This window comes from Aptenodytes forsteri, unplaced genomic scaffold (genome assembly GCF_000699145.1).
Source record: "Aptenodytes forsteri isolate BGI_AS27 unplaced genomic scaffold, ASM69914v1 Scaffold56, whole genome shotgun sequence".
Classification (NCBI taxonomy): domain Eukaryota; kingdom Metazoa; phylum Chordata; class Aves; order Sphenisciformes; family Spheniscidae; genus Aptenodytes; species Aptenodytes forsteri.
The window spans coordinates 1,541,998-1,547,997 of NW_008796213.1; positions in this window are offsets into that span (position 1 = coordinate 1,541,998).

Below are 6,000 nucleotides of genomic sequence, written 5' to 3' on the forward strand. Positions count from 1 at the left end.
AGCAGCCAGTCCCACAGTGGTCCGTGAGCGTGGCCCTAGCAGGCAGGCGGCTGCTGCAGCACCTCTGGTGAACCTCACTGCTGGCAGAGTCTCTGAGGGACAGCAGCAAATGTCCAGCTTTTAGAAATGGGCCAGGAAATGGGAAGAGCCTGGAGGCAGGATTGTGCCTCCAAGCCTGCTGTGATGTTTGACTCAATAGGAACTATTGGAGGGCTGTCTTTGTTTTTGGCTGGCTGGCGAGGTGCTTTGGATAGTTAACAGGATTTGTGCACGGTGACAGAAATGCAGTTCAAGAGCTGTTACTTGTCTAAGTTCTTCCCACTTCTCTCTTTTCTTCCGTTTTCTCATCTAGCAGGAGGAGGTCTCCCACCTTATCTGTGTTCATTGCAGAAGTGCCCTAGGCAATGGTGTTGCATGATCATTTTAGCAGAAGCGTGACTGCTCAGGACAGAATTTTCTTATGCTGGGTGTTCCTCCTCTTCAATTTTAAATTAAAAGAGTTTCTGAGAATAAGAAAAATGGAGAGCAGACTTTCTTCCTCAGCGTATTTGTTCTGATAGCAGTTTCACAGAGGGTTGCCCCTTGTGTGAATGTTCTCATGGCAAAGTTGATTTGAGAAATTTCTAACCCTTATTGCTCCTTTCCCTTCCTCTGTATCCTCCGTTCAGCTGGTCCGGTGCAGCTCTCTGAGAGGCAATGGTATGAGTTAAGGTCACTGAAATAGTCTGGATTAAAAAAAAAAAAAGCAAAACAGCTCAAAAACACATCTTTTTTTTCCAAAGAAAATGTCTGTGTAATACCCCTTGTTCTGGAGCAGGAGGTAATTCCTGACAAATGAACTATTGGTTTTCCCATAGAAATATGTCAGATGATAATGGAAAAGATCCTGAAGCTAAAGTTTACGGTGACTGCTGCTGCAAGTCTGTTTCTGGATACCTCCCTTGATAAATCCTGCAGTTATGCTTAGAGAAATGCAGAGCACTCCCAGTTATACTTAAAGGCAGCAGGAGCCATAGTTTGACTCTCTTCACACCATAAAACACTGACAGGCCACTGGCAACTCAGGTTGAGCACAAAAAATTACCACATAATTTTGAACAATGTTGAAACCTAGATTTCATGAAACCAATAATAAGAACAGAGGTACTAATTATGAAGAGAGCCATATCAAAGGCCCTGACATCCATATCTTCTAGCAGCCTGTGAATGACAAACATAGAAGAGAAGATTTTATATAGATAACAAAATACAGGGGGAAAATGGAGCTAAAATAGGTAATAATAATTATGTGCATCCTGGGAAAAAATATTTGGAATAAAGCCAGCTCTCGTCTATTTGTGTATGCTAAAAGCACAGGCAGAACTGCTTTTCTCTCAGTGGAAGGTTTAAGTGATTGCTTAAATGAAAGAAGAAAGTCCTAACTTTGCACAAAAATAAGGCTCAATACTGTAGCTGACAACTCAGCAGAAGCTTAATAACCCGGTAAAAAAATATTGACCTTTTTAAGAATGATTCCTTCTTGACTAGAGCAGTGTATTAGAAAACACACGTTTCACTCATTATTATTTATAAATTCTCTTATATCATATTGGAGGTATCTAACTTCAGGAAGAAGGTTTGGTGTCTGGTTTTAGAGAAAATAAAATAACGCTTAAATTATTGTTACAATAATACATGATTGAGAAAATGTTATTTGTGAGAAAGCTCCATATGAGGGGGGAAAAGAAGCCCTTTCATTCTTCCTTAAGTGAGTTATCAGGAAACTTTGGAAATAAATAATGAGACAGTTGTGTCCATTTAAATTAATTCATAGGATTCCCTATCTGGGGAGGGCTGTCATCTTTTTAAGTGTTGATTACCTCTGCCAGGGAAATCGATTTTTGCTATTCAATGCTGTCATATTGGTTAAGGTATTAAAACTGAGGCTATTTACTCAGATTAGGAATATAATATGGAAAGCTACGTGAGTACAGAGCTCCCTTGAAGATCAAATTCTGAATGCAGAGGATGTGGGCCCAATATTTTGTTCCCTCTCACAGAGATGGGAAAGGCCTCTGATCACAGGAGAAAAAGAGCTACTGTTTTTACAGCACACAGGTCGTCTTCTATCCCCCTATACAACACTAAATGGCTTTGCTATAGCGATAAGAAACCTCTGTAGAGATAGGCGAGCTCTGTAAACTCAGATGGCTCAGTGCTGATCCATCCAAGGTAGCTCTTTCTATAGCGATACAGCTTATTAGTGCTCTAAGATGAAGCAGCAGCTGTCCTTCGTGGCTATATGGATGCTACCATCAGGCCCTAGACCAGGAAAGCTACTTTAGAATCAGGTGGGGTTTGACCCATGTTGGTCGGGAAACTTGCTTTGACCTGAGTTAATGGACCTGCTATTCAGTGTGTTCCTTGGAAATTTGATTTAAAGAGATCCCTGGGTTGGAGCAAAGCTCCACGGACTTTAGTGGGCTCCGTCTGGATGTTGGGCATTCACCCGTGCGGAGCAGATGACAGGACTGTGGGCATAACATGGAGTATCTCGTGCAATTTGAAGATGTGACTGACAAGTGCTTTCGTGACCAGCTTGTGACTCAACTTCAGCCATGCAAAACATAGAATTAGAACTTACATAAATGCACTGCATACAAATACCACTGCATACAAACCTCAAAGTCCTCCACTACTTAAAAAGAAAATGCCTCTGGGAAGCCACCACTGCTTTCAAAGGTTTTTGTTATCTAAGCCAAATGCAAAGTAGCTCTTTTAATCTTCAGAGCACTCTATGCATATTAATTAATTCTCGAAACATCTTTGCCAAACAGGTACTGTTATCTCTCACCTACAGATAGACAAATCCAGACTGTGCGATGGGAAAACATTAACACTCAACAAAGTGAGCCAAGTTTCTTTACATGTAACCCTTCACCTCTCCACGTACATCCACCCTGCACACACTGGAATACCAAAGTGGTTTTAGATGCGGTAGCCAGGTGCTCTCAGCAAGGTGAGTTATTTAGTCCATGTGGTACATACCCTGCTCCAGAACCTGCGTTGCTTGAGTGCTTGAGTTGGTTCAGAGCTCGTTCCCTATTTCTCCAGTGCTTGGTATTAATAGATCCTCACTATAAATAGCTGAGGTTTAAAATCCACTTTCTGGTTTTAATTTCCTTAGCCCTATGCTCTCCTTCTGACTGTCTGCCAGGCCTGTAAACCAAAAAGGCAATTTGACTGACTAGGCCCAAGATGAAAACACTGCCTAAACATGGGAAAACTTTTCTTCCCCCAACAACGATAGCTCAGTAAAATATAGATGCTCTTTTTCTGGTAGAGAACTTGGATTTCCTTTAAAGTGACTGCATCCTTTTAAAGACTGTTCAAAATCGTTAATATAAATCTGTGACAGAGCTCAAATTAAGATTCTGGAGTTTCTGAAGTTTCAGACCCCTCGTCTATGCAGTTATGCTTAGCACTATTTATGCTTGAATATAAAAGCATGGCACATTTCAGTATGGTAAAGTTACAGCCATTTGCAGTGCATAAAGCCTCGGATGTATACTGTAAAACTTGCTTGGAGTACTGAGTTCCAAAATTAAACGATGTTAGGTCTCTGGGGGTAAAAATACATTTTTAAAATTATAAATTTGAATGGAATGCTATTTTTGAGATACAAGAGAGAGTTTAAGTGGAACAGGAGCAGCATTTATATCCTTTTCACAGCCTTTGCTCCAAATAATCACATTTCAGCCCCAAAAGATACAAGGGAGTCTGTGAAACGCGGAACAGAATGAAGGAAAAGAAGGGTGGATGAAGCTAACTTAGAGGAGTCTGCAAATGCAGCAACAGCTTTGAAGTCTCTCTGTTTTAAGTCACTATAAATTATTGAGAAGCATGCTGAAACTCCTGTGCATGTACCATATGCCTCATTAGAAGCAATCTTAAGTACCTGACAGCTTGGTTTTTACAGTAAGGAAAAGAAACAAGGGAGTATCGCAATATTGAGACCGGTATATTCTCTTCCAGAGCTGGAAGTAATAATTATGCCTTTCTTTTCACAACATGTTTTATCAGCCAATTGCTCTCCAGGTGTTGATTTGTTAAGGCGAGAACCAAAACATTTTGCTTTACTGTTCAGGTAAGCATTCATAGAGAGACAATGGTTAGTATTTAATGTATACAGCACTTTAGCAGTACACGGCTCTTTAAACAAAGTACGATCCCATACGTCATGGCACTGATGAAAGAGAGCAGAGCTGAGGCTAGGCATTGGGAATAAATGCAAAGCAATGGCAAAGAGCACTTCGTTTCATGGTCACAGATTTCCGTGTGGACAGAGTCCCTGCTCCCAGCTGCAGCCCTTCCCGGAGCTTCCCAGAGCTTGCCTCCCATGTAGGGAGCACGCCGGAGGAACAGCTCATAGCAGCCACCAGCTCCTTCCACACAAGCTGTCATCTTTTCCCCAGGAGTCACTGCCAACTTTCCCATCGCCTCACCAGGCACAGGCCCCTCTGAGAAAAGGGAGAAGCTGCAGGGCCCAGAAGAGATGGTGGCTAGGAGCTGGCTGCTGCCACCATCGGCGGATTAGCACAGCCCACCACCAGCTCCCCAACGGCCCCTTGGAAAAGCACACCAAGGATCTCGCTGGCACGTCTTTTCCTGTCAGACCACAAGGAACTTGTGGGCCGTATCAGGAACAGCTTTGCCTAATTTAATAATTCACAATTTTCAACAGTGAATTTAACTTGATCTGGCAAAAAGCTAGAGAGACTATTGATTTTGGATGTGGGGTACACCTAAAAGAGTTGTCACTCTTGCCCTGTCTCAAATGGCAAGCTTAGACCATGGTTTTTAAACTTTTTTTCATAGTGGCCGTGGCTTTCACTGCAGAAGGAAAGAAGAAACGGGAGGAAAGTAGAACATTTTCTCGAGCATAGCTTGCTTCCTCTCTCCTTTTTACTAACAAGACCTTATAGAAGTTTGTTTTCACCGGTAGTTAATCCAAACCAAAGCTAAAGCACTGCTGCTAATGGTATCTAAATGTCTGACATTAATTGGATAGTGGGAAGCATATTTGATTAACCTGTGGTGGTGATAATGAAGAATATTCTGACTTCTAAAAGCAATCAGTCTTTGTTAAATGAATGCCATTCTGCAAGACTTATCTAACAACACTGATTAAATAGCAATTACTCCCTCTAAGCAGCAATCCTTCAGTAAAACTAAGGGATATGTGTGATAGCTTTATCACAACATGATTTCAATAAATTCCAAGAATTTGCTTGCAATGGACAAAACGCTTCTGTGCAGCAAAAAAGGGGTAAGACAAAATTAACATCGAGGCAGTACATAGCAGGAATGTTTCTCCCTTTGATTATCATAGTGCTGTTCTTGCAGAGCTACATGTTAGCATTCATCTGTGTGGTAGAGAAAGAAGCCCTGGCTCTAGGGGGTATAAATAGGATTCTTTATTACAGTGGCTGGAAGTAGACAAAACCTGCTGCTGGGTAGTCCCCATAACTACCTTTGATAGGGCCCAAAATGACAACAGGGGGAAACAGATTAAAGACAACGATGTTCCCTCTTACACCGTCAAGCAAGACAGAACAGAGATCTGTATTAGAAGCATTGTCCGGGTGAAAAGAAACTGTCATGTATTTTCTTCTGAGGGCTACCTACCCACACTTTTTTGTTCCAGCAGTTAATACCTAGGATTTGTCTACCCACCCTTGGAGTGCTTGTCATGGGTTACTTCTGATGTTTGACTCCTAATTCACGCTGTTGACCCTGCAGCTCCTTCTCATGGGGAAGTAAAGCCGTTCCTAAGATATGGTGTGTTCTAGACTTTTCGCTGGGGAGTAAGTAACAAAAGAGCTGGGTGCATTTTTTGGTGTAAGCCAGCATAATGCTATACATTCAGGGTCCCCACCCTGTTCTGACACGCACACACCAGGTGCTTGCCGCACAGGGAACAAGGATCAGGCTTGAGTCCCTCTCATCCTTGTAAGCCAC